Here is a 17,837-nt window from a genome sequence, read left to right on the forward strand (position 1 = left end):
CCTAGAGTGCTCACGGCACAAATCAAGGGCCTTTCAGGGGCAATTTCACCAGAAGGTTACAAAATAAGAAATACTGAGCAAGGACAATGAGCTTGACACTAAATACACTCAACATATTGTAGTGCAACTACTTTCAGTGTGTCTTAGGAATCTGGAAGTCATTTGTGCATCTCACGGGGCAACTTTTTGAACGTGCCGTTTTCGAAATGTTCCGAAGGGCTCAAGCTAGGGTTAGGGTTGGGGTTTTAACAACACCTAGACAATTTGTGATACATTTGCTGCGCTCCAGGATGCATGTGAAATGCAGGAAAAGTGTTCTATGCCCGTTTCCACGCAAACGAAATTTGGCCCAATTTTGCTTTTTTTCATAAGCCGCGCGCCTGTCGAAAAGTGGTCAAAAATCTCAATTTTCAAAACACACTTTCAACATGCTAAACCATCTCTTTTTGAACTGTTTTACGTTTTAAACCAGACAAAATGATACGTTGAGCTTAACTTCAGTGTAATTTACAATCCTAGAGTGCTCACGGCACAAATCAAGGGCCTTTCAGGGGCAATTTCAGCAGAAGGTTACAAAATAAGAAATACTGAGCAAGGACAATGAGCTTGACACTAAATACACTTAAAATATTGTAGTGCAACTACTTTCAGTGTGTCTTAGGAATCTGGAAGTCATTTGCGCATCTCACGGGGCAACATTTTGAACGTGCCGTTTTCGAAATGTTCCGAAGGGCTCAAGCTAGGGTTAGGGTTGTGGTTTTAACAACACCTAGACAATTTGTGATACATTTGCTGTGCTCCAGGATGCATGTGAAATGCAGGAAAAGTGTTCTGTGCCCGTTTCCTCGCAAACTAAATTTGGCCCAATTTTCCTTTTTTTCATAAGCCGCGCGCCTGTCGAAAAGTGGTCAAAAATCTCAACTTTCAAAACACACTTTCAACATGCTAAACCATCTCTTTTTGAACTGTTTTAACGTTTTAAACCAGACAAAATGATACGTTGAGCTTAACTTCAGTGTAATTTACAATCCTAGAGTGCTCACGGCACAAATCAAGGGCCTTTCAGGGGCAATTTCACCAGAAGGTTACAAAATAAGAAATACTGAGCAAGGACAATGAGCTTGACACGAAATACACTTAAAATATTGTAGTGCAACTACTTTCAGTTTGTCTTAGGAATCTGGAAGTCATTTGTGCATCTCACGGGGCAACTTTTTGAACGTGCCGTTTTCGAAATGTTCCGAAGGGCTCAAGCTAGGGTTAGGGTTGTGGTTTTAACAACACCTAGACAATTTGTGATACATTTGCTGTGCTCCAGGATGCATGTGAAATGCAGGAAGAGTGTTCTGTGCCCGTTTCCTCGCAAACTAAATTTGGCCCAATTTTCCTTTTTTTCATAAGCCGCGCGCCTGTCGAAAAGTGGTCAAAAATCTCAATTTTCAAAACACACTTTCAACATGCTAAACCATCTCTTTTTGAACTGTTTTAACGTTTTAAACCAGACAAAATGATACGTTGAGCTTAACTTCAGTGTAATTTACAATCCTAGAGTGCTCACGGCACAAATCAAGGGCCTTTCAGGGGCAATTTCACCAGAAGGTTACAAAATAAGAAATACTGAGCAAGGACAATGAGCTTGACACTAAATACACTTAAAATATTGTAGTGCAACTACTTTCAGTGTGTCTTAGGAATCTGGAAGTCATTTGCGCATCTCACGGGGCAACTTTTTGAACGTGCCGTTTTCGAAATGTTCCGAAGGGCTCAAGCTAGGGTTAGGGTTGGGGTTTTAACAACACCTAGACAATTTGTGATACATTTGCTGTGCTCCAGGATGCATGTGAAATGCAGGAAAAGTGTTCTGTGCCCGTTTCCTCGCAAACGAAATTTGGCCCAATTTTGCTTTTTTTCATAAGCCGCGCGCCTGTCGAAAAGTGGTCAAAAATCTCAATTTTCAAAACACACTTTCAACATGCTAAACCATCTCTTTTTGAACTGTTTTACGTTTTAAACCAGACAAAATGATACGTTGAGCTTAACTTCAGTGTAATTTACAATCCTAGAGTGCTCACGGCACAAATCAAGGGCCTTTCAGGGGCAATTTCACCAGAAGGTTACAAAATAAGAAATACTGAGCAAGGACAATGAGCTTGACACTAAATACACTCAACATATTGTAGTGCAACTACTTTCAGTGTGTCTTAGGAATCTGGAAGTCATTTGTGCATCTCACGGGGCAACTTTTTGAACGTGCCGTTTTCGAAATGTTCCGAAGGGCTCAAGCTAGGGTTAGGGTTGGGGTTTTAACAACACCTAGACAATTTGTGATACATTTGCTGCGCTCCAGGATGCATGTGAAATGCAGGAAAAGTGTTCTATGCCCGTTTCCACGCAAACGAAATTTGGCCCAATTTTGCTTTTTTTCATAAGCCGCGCGCCTGTCGAAAAGTGGTCAAAAATCTCAATTTTCAAAACACACTTTCAACATGCTAAACCATCTCTTTTTGAACTGTTTTACGTTTTAAACCAGACAAAATGATACGTTGAGCTTAACTTCAGTGTAATTTACAATCCTAGAGTGCTCACGGCACAAATCAAGGGCCTTTCAGGGGCAATTTCAGCAGAAGGTTACAAAATAAGAAATACTGAGCAAGGACAATGAGCTTGACACTAAATACACTTAAAATATTGTAGTGCAACTACTTTCAGTGTGTCTTAGGAATCTGGAAGTCATTTGTGCATCTCACGGGGCAACTTTTTGAACGTGCCGTTTTCGAAATGTTCCGAAGGGCTCAAGCTAGGGTTAGGGTTGTGGTTTTAACAACACCTAGACAATTTGTGATACATTTGCTGTGCTCCAGGATGCATGTGAAATGCAGGAAAATTGTTCTGTGCCCGTTTCCTCGCAAACTAAATTTGGCCCAATTTTCCTTTTTTTCATAAGCCGCGCGCCTGTCGAAAAGTGGTCAAAAATCTCAATTTTCAAAACACACTTTCAACATGCTAAACCATCTCTTTTTGAACTGTTTTAACGTTTTAAACCAGACAAAATGATACGTTGAGCTTAACTTCAGTGTAATTTACAATCCTAGAGTGCTCACGGCACAAATCAAGGGCCTTTCAGGGGCAATTTCACCAGAAGGTTACAAAATAAGAAATACTGAGCAAGGACAATGAGCTTGACACTAAATACACTTAAAATATTGTAGTGCAACTACTTTCAGTGTGTCTTAGGAATCTGGAAGTCATTTGCGCATCTCACGGGGCAACTTTTTGAACGTGCCGTTTTCGAAATGTTCCGAAGGGCTCAAGCTAGGGTTAGGGTTTTAACAACACCCAGACAATTTGTGATACATTTGCTGTGCTCCAGGATGCATGTGAAATGCAGGAAAAGTGTTCTGTGCCCGTTTCCTCGCAAACGAAATTTGGCCCAATTTTGCTTTTTTTCATAAGCCGCGCGCCTGTCGAAAAGTGGTCAAAAATCTCAATTTTCAAAACACACTTTCAACATGCTAAACCATCTCTTTTTGAACTGTTTTACGTTTTAAACCAGACAAAATGATACGTTGAGCTTAACTTCAGTGTAATTTACAATCCTAGAGTGCTCACGGCACAAATCAAGGGCCTTTCAGGGGCAATTTCAGCAGAAGGTTACAAAATAAGAAATACTGAGCAAGGACAATGAGCTTGACACTAAATACACTTAAAATATTGTAGTGCAACTACTTTCAGTGTGTCTTAGGAATCTGGAAGTCATTTGTGCATCTCACGGGGCAACTTTTTGAACGTGCCGTTTTCGAAATGTTCCGAAGGGCTCAAGCTAGGGTTAGGGTTGGGGTTTTAACAACACCCAGACAATTTGTGATACATTTGCTGTGCTCCAGGATGCATGTGAAATGCAGGAAAAGTGTTCTGTGCCCGTTTCCTCGCAAACTAAATTTGGCCCAATTTTGCTTTTTTTCATAAGCCGCGCGCCTGTCGAAAAGTGGTCAAAAATCTCAATTTTCAAAACACACTTTCAACATGCTAAACCATCTCTTTTTGAACTGTTTTAACGTTTTAAACCAGACAAAATGATACGTTGAGCTTAACTTCAGTGTAATTTACAATCCTAGAGTGCTCACGGCACAAATCAAGGGCCTTTCAGGGGCAATTTCACCAGAAGGTTACAAAATAAGAAATACTGAGCAAGGACAATGAGCTTGACACTAAATACACTTAAAATATTGTAGTGCAACTACTTTCAGTGTGTCTTAGGAATCTGGAAGTCATTTGCGCATCTCACGGGGCAACTTTTTGAACGTGCCGTTTTCGAAATGTTCCGAAGGGCTCAAGCTAGGGTTAGGGTTGGGGTTTTAACAACACCTAGACAATTGTGATACATTTGCTGTGCTCCAGGATGCATGTGAAATGCAGGAAAAGTGTTCTGTGCCCGTTTCCTTGCAAACGAAATTTGGCCCAATTTTGCTTTTTTTCATAAGCCGCGCGCCTGTCGAAAAGTGGTCAAAAATCTCAATTTTCAAAACACACTTTCAACATGCTAAACCATCTCTTTTTGAACTGTTTTACGTTTTAAACCAGACAAAATGATACGTTGAGCTTAACTTCAGTGTAATTTACAATCCTAGAGTGCTCACGGCACATATCAAGGGCCTTTCAGGGGCAATTTCAGCAGAAGGTTACAAAATAAGAAATACTGAGCAAGGACAATGAGCTTGACACTAAATACACTTAAAATATTGTAGTGCAACTACTTTCAGTGTGTCTTAGGAATCTGGAAGTCATTTGCGCATCTCACGGGGCAACTTTTTGAACGTGCCGTTTTCTAAATGTTCCGAAGGGCTCAAGCTAGGGTTAGGGTTGGGGTTTTAACAACACCCAGACAATTTGTGATACATTTGCTGTGCTCCAGGATGCATGTGAAATGCAGGAAAAGTGTTCTGTGCCCGTTTCCTCGCAAACTAAATTTGGCCCAATTTTGCTTTTTTTCATAAGCCGCGCGCCTGTCGAAAAGTGGTCAAAAATCTCAATTTTCAAAACACACTTTCAACATGCTAAACCATCTCTTTTTGAACTGTTTTAACGTTTTAAACCAGACAAAATGATACGTTGAGCTTAACTTCAGTGTAATTTACAATCCTAGAGTGCTCACGGCACAAATCAAGGGCCTTTCAGGGGCAATTTCACCAGAAGGTTACAAAATAAGAAATACTGAGCAAGGACAATGAGCTTGACACTAAATACACTTAAAATATTGTAGTGCAACTACTTTCAGTGTGTCTTAGGAATCTGGAAGTCATTTGCGCATCTCACGGGGCAACTTTTTGAACGTGCCGTTTTCGAAATGTTCCGAAGGGCTCAAGCTAGGGTTAGGGTTGGGGTTTTAACAACACCTAGACAATTGTGATACATTTGCTGTGCTCCAGGATGCATGTGAAATGCAGGAAAAGTGTTCTGTGCCCGTTTCCTTGCAAACGAAATTTGGCCCAATTTTGCTTTTTTTCATAAGCCGCGCGCCTGTCGAAAAGTGGTCAAGAATCTCAATTTTCAAAACACACTTTCAACATGCTAAACCATCTCTTTTTGAACTGTTTTACGTTTTAAACCAGACAAAATGATACGTTGAGCTTAACTTCAGTGTAATTTACAATCCTAGAGTGCTCACGGCACATATCAAGGGCCTTTCAGGGGCAATTTCAGCAGAAGGTTACAAAATAAGAAATACTGAGCAAGGACAATGAGCTTGACACTAAATACACTTAAAATATTGTAGTGCAACTACTTTCAGTGTGTCTTAGGAATCTGGAAGTCATTTGCGCATCTCACGGGGCAACTTTTTGAACGTGCCGTTTTCGAAATGTTCCGAAGGGCTCAAGCTAGGGTTAGGGTTTTAACAACACCCAGACAATTTGTGATACATTTGCTGTGCTCCAGGATGCATGTGAAATGCAGGAAAAGTGTTCTGTGCCCGTTTCCTCGCAAACGAAATTTGGCCCAATTTTCCTTTTTTTCATAAGCCGCGCGCCTGTCGAAAAGTGGTCAAAAATCTCAATTTTCAAAACACACTTTCAACATGCTAAACCATCTCTTTTTGAACTGTTTTACGTTTTAAACCAGACAAAATGATACGTTGAGCTTAACTTCAGTGTAATTTACAATCCTAGAGTGCTCACGGCACAAATCAAGGGCCTTTCAGGGGCAATTTCACCAGAAGGTTACAAAATAAGAAATACTGAGCAAGGACAATGAGCTTGACACTAAATACACTTAAAATATTGTAGTGCAACTACTTTCAGTGTGTCTTAGGAATCTGGAAGTCATTTGCGCATCTCACGGGGCAACTTTTTGAACGTGCCGTTTTCGAAATGTTCCGAAGGGCTCAAGCTAGGGTTAGGGTTTTAACAACACCCAGACAATTTGTGATACATTTGCTGTGCTCCAGGATGCATGTGAAATGCAGGAAGAGTGTTCTGTGCCCGTTTCCTCGCAAACGAAATTTGGCCCAATTTTCCTTTTTTTCATAAGCCGCGCGCCTGTCGAAAAGTGGTCAAAAATCTCAATTTTCAAAACACACTTTCAACATGCTAAACCATCTCTTTTTGAACTGTTTTAACGTTTTAAACCAGACAAAATGATACGTTGAGCTTAACTTCAGTGTAATTTACAATCCTAGAGTGCTCACGGCACAAATCAAGGGCCTTTCAGGGGCAATTTCACCAGAAGGTTACAAAATAAGAAATACTGAGCAAGGACAATGAGCTTGACACTAAATACACTTAAAATATTGTAGTGCAACTACTTTCAGTGTGTCTTGGGAATCTGGAAGTCATTTGCGCATCTCACGGGGCAACTTTTTGAACGTGCCGTTTTCGAAATGTTCCGAAGGGCTCAAGCTAGGGTTAGGGTTGGGGTTTTAACAACACCTAGACAATTTGTGATACATTTGCTGTGCTCCAGGATGCATGTGAAATGCAGGAAAAGTGTTCTGTGCCCGTTTCCTTTCAAACGAAATTTGGCCCAATTTTGCTTTTTTTCATAAGCCGCGCGCCTGTCGAAAAGTGGTCAAAAATCTCAATTTTCAAAACACACTTTCAACATGCTAAACCATCTCTTTTTGAACTGTTTTACGTTTTAAACCAGACAAAATGATATGTTGAGCTTAACTTCAGTGTAATTTACAATCCTAGAGTGCTCACGGCACAAATCAAGGGCCTTTCAGGGGCAATTTCAGCAGAAGGTTACAAAATAAGAAATACTGAGCAAGGACAATGAGCTTGACACTAAATACACTTAAAATATTGTAGTGCAACTACTTTCAGTGTGTCTTAGGAATCTGGAAGTCATTTGTGCATCTCACGGGGCAACTTTTTGAACGTGCCGTTTTCGAAATGTTCCGAAGGGCTCAAGCTAGGGTTAGGGTTGTGGTTTTAACAACACCTAGACAATTTGTGATACATTTGCTGTGCTCCAGGATGCATGTGAAATGCAGGAAAAGTGTTCTGTGCCCGTTTCCTCGCAAACTAAATTTGGCCCAATTTTCCTTTTTTTCATAAGCCGCGCGCCTGTCGAAAAGTGGTCAAAAATCTCAATTTTCAAAACACACTTTCAACATGCTAAACCATCTCTTTTTGAACTGTTTTAACGTTTTAAACCAGACAAAATGATACGTTGAGCTTAACTTCAGTATAATTTACAATCCTAGAGTGCTCACGGCACAAATCAAGGGCCTTTCAGGGGCAATTTCACCAGAAGGTTACAAAATAAGAAATACTGAGCAAGGACAATGAGCTTGACACTAAATACACTTAAAATATTGTAGTGCAACTACTTTCAGTGTGTCTTAGGAATCTGGAAGTCATTTGTGCATCTCACGGGGCAACTTTTTGAACGTACCGTTTTCGAAATGTTCCGAAGGGCTCAAGCTAGGGTTAGGGTTGGGGTTTTAACAACACCTAGACAATTTGTGATACATTTGCTGTGCTCCAGGATGCATGTGAAATGCAGGAAAAGTGTTCTGTGCCCGTTTCCTCGCAAACGAAATTTGGCCCAATTTTGCTTTTTTTCATAAGCCGCGCGCCTGTCGAAAAGTGGTCAAAAATCTCAATTTTCAAAACACACTTTCAACATGCTAAACCATCTCTTTTTGAACTGTTTTACGTTTTAAACCAGACAAAATGATACGTTGAGCTTAACTTCAGTGTAATTTACAATCCTAGAGTGCTCACGGCACATATCAAGGGCCTTTCAGGGGCAATTTCAGCAGAAGGTTACAAAATAAGAAATACTGAGCAAGGACAATGAGCTTGACACTAAATACACTTAAAATATTGTAGTGCAACTACTTTCAGTGTGTCTTAGGAATCTGGAAGTCATTTGCGCATCTCACGGGGCAACTTTTTGAACGTGCCGTTTTCGAAATGTTCCGAAGGGCTCAAGCTAGGGTTAGGGTTTTAACAACACCCAGACAATTTGTGATACATTTGCTGTGCTCCAGGATGCATGTGAAATGCAGGAAAAGTGTTCTGTGCCCGTTTCCTCGCAAACTAAATTTGGCCCAATTTTGCTTTTTTTCATAAGCCGCGCGCCTGTCGAAAAGTGGTCAAAAATCTCAATTTTCAAAACACACTTTCAACATGCTAAACCATCTCTTTTTGAACTGTTTTAACGTTTTAAACCAGACAAAATGATACGTTGAGCTTAACTTCAGTGTAATTTACAATCCTAGAGTGCTCACGGCACAAATCAAGGGCCTTTCAGGGGCAATTTCACCAGAAGGTTACAAAATAAGAAATACTGAGCAAGGACAATGAGCTTGACACTAAATACACTTAAAATATTGTAGTGCAACTACTTTCAGTGTGTCTTAGGAATCTGGAAGTCATTTGCGCATCTCACGGGGCAACTTTTTGAACGTGCCGTTTTCGAAATGTTCCGAAGGGCTCAAGCTAGGGTTAGGGTTGGGGTTTTAACAACACCTAGACAATTTGTGATACATTTGCTGTGCTCCAGGATGCATGTGAAATGCAGGAATAGTGTTCTGTGCCCGTTTCCACGCAAACGAAATTTGGTCCAATTTTGCTTTTTTTCATAAGCCGCGCGCGCCTGTCGAAAAGTGGTCAAAAATCTCAATTTTCAAAACACACTTTCAACATGCTAAACCATCTCTTTTTGAACTGTTTTACGTTTTAAACCAGACAAAATGATATGTTGAGCTTAACTTCAGTGTAATTTATAATCCTAGAGTGCTCACGGCACAAATCAAGGGCCTTTCAGGGGCAATTTCAGCAGAAGGTTACAAAATAAGAAATACTGAGCAAGGACAATGAGCTTGACACTAAATACACTTAAAATATTGTAGTGCAACTACTTTCAGTGTGTCTTAGGAATCTGGAAGTCATTTGTGCATCTCACGGGGCAACTTTTTGAACGTGCCGTTTTCGAAATGTTCCGAAGGGCTCAAGCTAGGGTTAGAGTTGGGGTTTTAACAACACCCAGACAATTTGTGATACATTTGCTGTGCTCCAGGATGCATGTGAAATGCAGGAAACGTGTTCTGTGCCCGTTTCCTCGCTAACGAAATTTGGCCCAATTTTGCTTTTTTTCATAAGCCGCGCGCCTGTCGAAAAGTGGTCAAAAATCTCAATTTTCAAAACACACTTTCAACATGCTAAACCATCTCTTTTTGAACTGTTTTACGTTTTAAACCAGACAAAATGATACGTTGAGCTTAACTTCAGTGTAATTTACAATCCTAGAGTGCTCACGGCACAAATCAAGGGCCTTTCAGGGGCAATTTCACCAGAAGGTTACAAAATAAGAAATACTGAGCAAGGACAATGAGCTTGACACTAAATACACTCAACATATTGTAGTGCAACTACTTTCAGTGTGTCTTAGGAATCTGGAAGTCATTTGTGCATCTCACGGGGCAACTTTTTGAACGTGCCGTTTTCGAAATGTTCCGAAGGGCTCAAGCTAGGGTTAGGGTTGGGGTTTTAACAACACCTAGACAATTTGTGATACATTTGCTGCGCTCCAGGATGCATGTGAAATGCAGGAAAAGTGTTCTAAGCCCGTTTCCACGCAAACGAAATTTGGCCCAATTTTGCTTTTTTTCATAAGCCGCGCGCCTGTCGAAAAGTGGTCAAAAATCTCAATTTTCAAAACACACTTTCAACATGCTAAACCATCTCTTTTTGAACTGTTTTACGTTTTAAACCAGACAAAATGATACGTTGAGCTTAACTTCAGTGTAATTTACAATCCTAGAGTGCTCACGGCACAAATCAAGGGCCTTTCAGGGGCAATTTCAGCAGAAGGTTACAAAATAAGAAATACTGAGCAAGGACAATGAGCTTGACACTAAATACACTTAAAATATTGTAGTGCAACTACTTTCAGTGTGTCTTAAGAATCTGGAAGTCATTTGCGCATCTCACGGGGCAACATTTTGAACGTGCCGTTTTCGAAATGTTCCGAAGGGCTCAAGCTAGAGTTAGGGTTGTGGTTTTAACAACACCTAGACAATTTGTGATACATTTGCTGTGCTCCAGGATGCATGTGAAATGCAGGAAAAGTGTTCTGTGCCCGTTTCCTCGCAAACGAAATTTGGCCCAATTTTCCTTTTTTTCATAAGCCGCGTGCCTGTCGAAAAGTGGTCAAAAATCTCAATTTTCAAAACACACTTTCAACATGCTAAACCATCTCTTTTTGAACTGTTTTACGTTTTAAACCAGACAAAATGATACGTTGAGCTTAACTTCAGTGTAATTTACAATCCTAGAGTGCTCACGGCACAAATCAAGGGCCTTTCAGGGGCAATTTCACCAGAAGGTTACAAAATAAGAAATACTGAGCAAGGACAATGAGCTTGACACTAAATACACTTAAAATATTGTAGTGCAACTACTTTCAGTGTGTCTTAGGAATCTGGAAGTCATTTGCGCATCTCACGGGGCAACTTTTTGAATGTGCCGTTTTCGAAATGTTCCGAAGGGCTCAAGCTAGGGTTAGGGTTTTAACAACACCCAGACAATTTGTGATACATTTGCTGTGCTCCAGGATGCATGTGAAATGCAGGAAGAGTGTTCTGTGCCCGTTTCCTCGCAAACTAAATTTGGCCCAATTTTCCTTTTTTTCATAAGCCGCGCGCCTGTCGAAAAGTGGTCAAAAATCTCAATTTTCAAAACACACTTTCAACATGCTAAACCATCTCTTTTTGAACTGTTTTAACGTTTTAAACCAGACAAAATGATACGTTGAGCTTAACTTCAGTGTAATTTACAATCCTAGAGTGCTCACGGCACAAATCAAGGGCCTTTCAGGGGCAATTTCACCAGAAGGTTACAAAATAAGAAATACTGAGCAAGGACAATGAGCTTGACACTAAATACACTTAAAATATTGTAGTGCAACTACTTTCAGTGTGTCTTAGGAATCTGGAAGTCATTTGCGCATCTCACGGGGCAACTTTTTGAACGTGCCGTTTTCGAAATGTTCCGAAGGGCTCAAGCTAGGGTTAGGGTTGGGGTTTTAACAACACCTAGACAATTTGTGATACATTTGCTGTGCTCCAGGATGCATGTGAAATGCAGGAAAAGTGTTCTGTGCCCGTTTCCTTTCAAACGAAATTTGGCCCAATTTTGCTTTTTTTCATAAGCCGCGCGCCTGTCGAAAAGTGGTCAAAAATCTCAATTTTCAAAACACACTTTCAACATGCTAAACCATCTCTTTTTGAACTGTTTTACGTTTTAAACCAGACAAAATGATATGTTGAGCTTAACTTCAGTGTAATTTACAATCCTAGAGTGCTCACGGCACAAATCAAGGGCCTTTCAGGGGCAATTTCAGCAGAAGGTTACAAAATAAGAAATACTGAGCAAGGACAATGAGCTTGACACTAAATACACTTAAAATATTGTAGTGCAACTACTTTCAGTGTGTCTTAGGAATCTGGAAGTCATTTGTGCATCTCACGGGGCAACTTTTTGAACGTGCCGTTTTCGAAATGTTCCGAAGGGCTCAAGCTAGGGTTAGGGTTGTGGTTTTAACAACACCTAGACAATTTGTGATACATTTGCTGTGCTCCAGGATGCATGTGAAATGCAGGAAAAGTGTTCTGTGCCCGTTTCCTCGCAAACTAAATTTGGCCCAATTTTCCTTTTTTTCATAAGCCGCGCGCCTGTCGAAAAGTGGTCAAAAATCTCAATTTTCAAAACACACTTTCAACATGCTAAACCATCTCTTTTTGAACTGTTTTAACGTTTTAAACCAGACAAAATGATACGTTGAGCTTAACTTCAGTGTAATTTACAATCCTAGAGTGCTCACGGCACAAATCAAGGGCCTTTCAGGGGCAATTTCACCAGAAGGTTACAAAATAAGAAATACTGAGCAAGGACAATGAGCTTGACACTAAATACACTTAAAATATTGTAGTGCAACTACTTTCAGTGTGTCTTAGGAATCTGGAAGTCATTTGTGCATCTCACGGGGCAACTTTTTGAACGTGCCGTTTTCGAAATGTTCCGAAGGGCTCAAGCTAGGGTTAGGGTTGGGGTTTTAACAACACCTAGACAATTTGTGATACATTTGCTGTGCTCCAGGATGCATGTGAAATGCAGGAAAAGTGTTCTGTGCCCGTTTCCTCGCAAACGAAATTTGGCCCAATTTTGCTTTTTTTCATAAGCCGCGCGCCTGTCGAAAAGTGGTCAAAAATCTCAATTTTCAAAACACACTTTCAACATGCTAAACCATCTCTTTTTGAACTGTTTTACGTTTTAAACCAGACAAAATGATACGTTGAGCTTAACTTCAGTGTAATTTACAATCCTAGAGTGCTCACGGCACATATCAAGGGCCTTTCAGGGGCAATTTCAGCAGAAGGTTACAAAATAAGAAATACTGAGCAAGGACAATGAGCTTGACACTAAATACACTTAAAATATTGTAGTGCAACTACTTTCAGTGTGTCTTAGGAATCTGGAAGTCATTTGCGCATCTCACGGGGCAACTTTTTGAACGTGCCGTTTTCGAAATGTTCCGAAGGGCTCAAGCTAGGGTTAGGGTTTTAACAACACCCAGACAATTTGTGATACATTTGCTGTGCTCCAGGATGCATGTGAAATGCAGGAAAAGTGTTCTGTGCCCGTTTCCTCGCAAACTAAATTTGGCCCAATTTTGCTTTTTTTCATAAGCCGCGCGCCTGTCGAAAAGTGGTCAAAAATCTCAATTTTCAAAACACACTTTCAACATGCTAAACCATCTCTTTTTGAACTGTTTTACGTTTTAAACCAGACAAAATGATATGTTGAGCTTAACTTCAGTGTAATTTATAATCCTAGAGTGCTCACGGCACAAATCAAGGGCCTTTCAGGGGCAATTTCAGCAGAAGGTTACAAAATAAGAAATACTGAGCAAGGACAATGAGCTTGACACTAAATACACTTAAAATATTGTAGTGCAACTACTTTCAGTGTGTCTTAGGAATCTGGAAGTCATTTGTGCATCTCACGGGGCAACTTTTTGAACGTGCCGTTTTCGAAATGTTCCGAAGGGCTCAAGCTAGGGTTAGAGTTGGGGTTTTAACAACACCCAGACAATTTGTGATACATTTGCTGTGCTCCAGGATGCATGTGAAATGCAGGAAAAGTGTTCTGTGCCCGTTTCCTCGCTAACGAAATTTGGCCCAATTTTGCTTTTTTTCATAAGCCACGCGCCTGTCGAAAAGTGGTCAAAAATCTCAATTTTCAAAACACACTTTCAACATGCTAAACCATCTCTTTTTGAACTGTTTTACGTTTTAAACCAGACAAAATGATACGTTGAGCTTAACTTCAGTGTAATTTACAATCCTAGAGTGCTCACGGCACAAATCAAGGGCCTTTCAGGGGCAATTTCACCAGAAGGTTACAAAATAAGAAATACTGAGCAAGGACAATGAGCTTGACACTAAATACACTCAACATATTGTAGTGCAACTACTTTCAGTGTGTCTTAGGAATCTGGAAGTCATTTGTGCATCTCACGGGGCAACTTTTTGAACGTGCCGTTTTCGAAATGTTCCGAAGGGCTCAAGCTAGGGTTAGGGTTGGGGTTTTAACAACACCTAGACAATTTGTGATACATTTGCTGCGCTCCAGGATGCATGTGAAATGCAGGAAAAGTGTTCTAAGCCCGTTTCCACGCAAACGAAATTTGGCCCAATTTTGCTTTTTTTCATAAGCCGCGCGCCTGTCGAAAAGTGGTCAAAAATCTCAATTTTCAAAACACACTTTCAACATGCTAAACCATCTCTTTTTGAACTGTTTTACGTTTTAAACCAGACAAAATGATACGTTGAGCTTAACTTCAGTGTAATTTACAATCCTAGAGTGCTCACGGCACAAATCAAGGGCCTTTCAGGGGCAATTTCAGCAGAAGGTTACAAAATAAGAAATACTGAGCAAGGACAATGAGCTTGACACTAAATACACTTAAAATATTGTAGTGCAACTACTTTCAGTGTGTCTTAGGAATCTGGAAGTCATTTGCGCATCTCACGGGGCAACTTTTTGAACGTGCCGTTTTCGAAATGTTCCGAAGGGCTCAAGCTAGGGTTAGGGTTTTAACAACACCCAGACAATTTGTGATACATTTGCTGTGCTCCAGGATGCATGTGAAATGCAGGAAAAGTGTTCTGTGCCCGTTTCCTCGCAAACGAAATTTGGCCCAATTTTGCTTTTTTTCATAAGCCGCGCGCCTGTCGAAAAGTGGTCAAAAATCTCAATTTTCAAAACACACTTTCAACATGCTAAACCATCTCTTTTTGAACTGTTTTACGTTTTAAACCAGACAAAATGATACGTTGAGCTTAACTTCAGTGTAATTTACAATCCTAGAGTGCTCACGGCACAAATCAAGGGCCTTTCAGGGGCAATTTCAGCAGAAGGTTACAAAATAAGAAATACTGAGCAAGGACAATGAGCTTGACACTAAATACACTTAAAATATTGTAGTGCAACTACTTTCAGTGTGTCTTAGGAATCTGGAAGTCATTTGTGCATCTCACGGGGCAACTTTTTGAACGTGCCGTTTTCGAAATGTTCCGAAGGGCTCAAGCTAGGGTTAGGGTTTTAACAACACCCAGACAATTTGTGATACATTTGCTGTGCTCCAGGATGCATGTGAAATGCAGGAAAAGTGTTCTGTGCCCGTTTCCTCGCAAACGAAATTTGGCCCAATTTTGCTTTTTTTCATAAGCCGCGCGCCTGTCGAAAAGTGGTCAAAAATCTCAATTTTCAAAACACACTTTCAACATGCTAAACCATCTCTTTTTGAACTCTTTTACGTTTTAAACCAGACAAAATGATACGTTGAGCTTAACTTCAGTGTAATTTACAATCCTAGAGTGCTCACGGCACAAATCAAGGGCCTTTCAGGGGCAATTTCAGCAGAAGGTTACAAAATAAGAAATACTGAGCAAGGACAATGAGCTTGACACTAAATACACTTAAAATATTGTAGTGCAACTACTTTCAGTGTGTCTTAGGAATCTGGAAGTCATTTGTGCATCTCACGGGGCAACTTTTTGAACGTGCCGTTTTCGAAATGTTCAGAAGGGCTCAAGCTAGGGTTAGGGTTGTGGTTTTAACAACACCTAGACAATTTGTGATACATTTGCTGAGCTCCAGGATGCATGTGAAATGCAGGAAAAGTGTTCTGTGCCCGTTTCCTCGCAAACTAAATTTGGCCCAATTTTGCTTTTTTTCATAAGCCGCGCGCCTGTCGAAAAGTGGTCAAAAATCTCAATTTTCAAAACACACTTTCAACATGCTAAACCATCTCTTTTTGAACTGTTTTAACGTTTTAAACCAGACAAAATGATACGTTGAGCTTAACTTCAGTGTAATTTACAATCCTAGAGTGCTCACGGCACAAATCAAGGGCCTTTCAGGGGCAATTTCACCAGAAGGTTACAAAATAAGAAATACTGAGCAAGGACAATGAGCTTGACACTAAATACACTTAAAATATTGTAGTGCAACTACTTTCAGTGTGTCTTAGGAATCTGGAAGTCATTTGTGCATCTCACGGGGCAACTTTTTGAACGTGCCGTTTTCGAAATGTTCCGAAGGGCTCAAGCTAGGGTTAGGGTTGGGGTTTTAACAACACCTAGACAATTTGTGATACATTTGCTGTGCTCCAGGATGCATGTGAAATGCAGGAAAAGTGTTCTGTGCCCGTTTCCTCGCTAACGAAATTTGGCCCAATTTTGCTTTTTTTCATAAGCCGCGCGCCTGTCGAAAAGTGGTCAAAAATCTCAATTTTCAAAACACACTTTCAACATGCTAAACCATCTCTTTTTGAACTGTTTTAACGTTTTAAACCAGACAAAATGATACGTTGAGCTTAACTTCAGTGTAATTTACAATCCTAGAGTGCTCACGGCACAAATCAAGGGCCTTTCAGGGGCAATTTCAGCAGATGGTTACAAAATAAGAAATACTGAGCAAGGACAATGAGCTTGACACTAAATACACTCAAAATATTGTAGTGCAACTACTTTCAGTGTGTCTTAGTAATCTGGAAGTCATTTGTGCATCTCACGGGGCAACTTTTTGAACGTGCCGTTTTCGAAATGTTCCGAAGGGCTCAAGCTAGGGTTAGGGTTGGGGTTTTAACAACACCCAGACAATTTGTGATACATTTGCTGTGCTCCAGGATGCATGTGAAATGCAGGAAAAGTGTTCTGTGCCCGTTTCCTCGCTAATGAAATTTGGCCCAATTTTGCTTTTTTTCATAAGCCGCGCGCCTGTCGAAAAGTGGTCAAAAATCTCAATTTTCAAAACACACTTTCAACATGCTAAACCATCTCTTTTTGAACTGTTTTACGTTTTAAACCAGACAAAATGATACGTTGAGCTTAACTTCAGTGTAATTTACAATCCTAGAGTGCTCACGGCACAAATCAAGGGCCTTTCAGGGGCAATTTCAGCAGAAGGTTACAAAATAAGAAATACTGAGCAAGGACAATGAGCTTGACACTAAATACACTTAAAATATTGTAGTGCAACTACTTTCAGTGTGTCTTAGGAATCTGGAAGTCATTTGTGCATCTCACGGGGCAACTTTTTGAACGTGCCGTTTTCGAAATGTTCCGAAGGGCTCAAGCTAGGGTTAGGGTTGGGGTTTTAACAACACCCAGACAATTTGTGATACATTTGCTGTGCTCCAGGATGCATGTGAAATGCAGGAAGAGTGTTCTGTGCCCGTTTCCTCGCAAACTAAATTTGGCCCAATTTTGCTTTTTTTCATAAGCCGCGCGCCTGTCGAAAAGTGGTCAAAAATCTCAATTTTCAAAACACACTTTCAACATGCTAAACCATCTCTTTTTGAACTGTTTTACGTTTTAAACCAGACAAAATGATACGTTGAGCTTAACTTCAGTGTAATTTACAATCCTAGAGTGCTCACGGCACAAATCAAGGGCCTTTCAGGGGCCATTTCAGCAGAAGGTTACAAAATAAGAAATACTGAGCAAGGACAATGAGCTTGACACTAAATACACTTAAAATATTGTAGTGCAACTACTTTCAGTGTGTCTTAGGAATCTGGAAGTCATTTGTGCATCTCACGGGGCAACTTTTTGAACCTGCCGTTTTCGAAATGTTCCGAAGGGCTCAAGCTAGGGTTAGGGTTGGGGTTTTAACAACACCCAGACAATTTGTGATACATTTGCTGTGCTCCAGGATGCATGTGAAATGCAGGAAGAGTGTTCTGTGCCCGTTTCCTCGCAAACTAAATTTGGCCCAATTTTGCTTTTTTTCATAAGCCGCGCGCCTGTCGAAAAGTGGTCA

The 17,837-nt window shown here is 40.5% G+C and overlaps 1 long non-coding RNA gene across 1 annotated transcript in view; it reads right to left on the reverse strand.

Moving 5' to 3' along the window:
- LOC148662282 (uncharacterized) overlaps window positions 1-17,837 on the reverse strand; it is a 211,415-nt gene that overhangs the window by 174,453 nt on the left and 19,125 nt on the right. The gene's annotated exons all lie outside the window — the stretch shown is intronic.

This window comes from Lepisosteus platostomus, chromosome 5, assembly GCF_059453375.1.
Source record: "Lepisosteus platostomus isolate fLepPlt1 chromosome 5, fLepPlt1.hap1, whole genome shotgun sequence".
Lineage (NCBI taxonomy): Eukaryota > Metazoa > Chordata > Actinopteri > Semionotiformes > Lepisosteidae > Lepisosteus > Lepisosteus platostomus.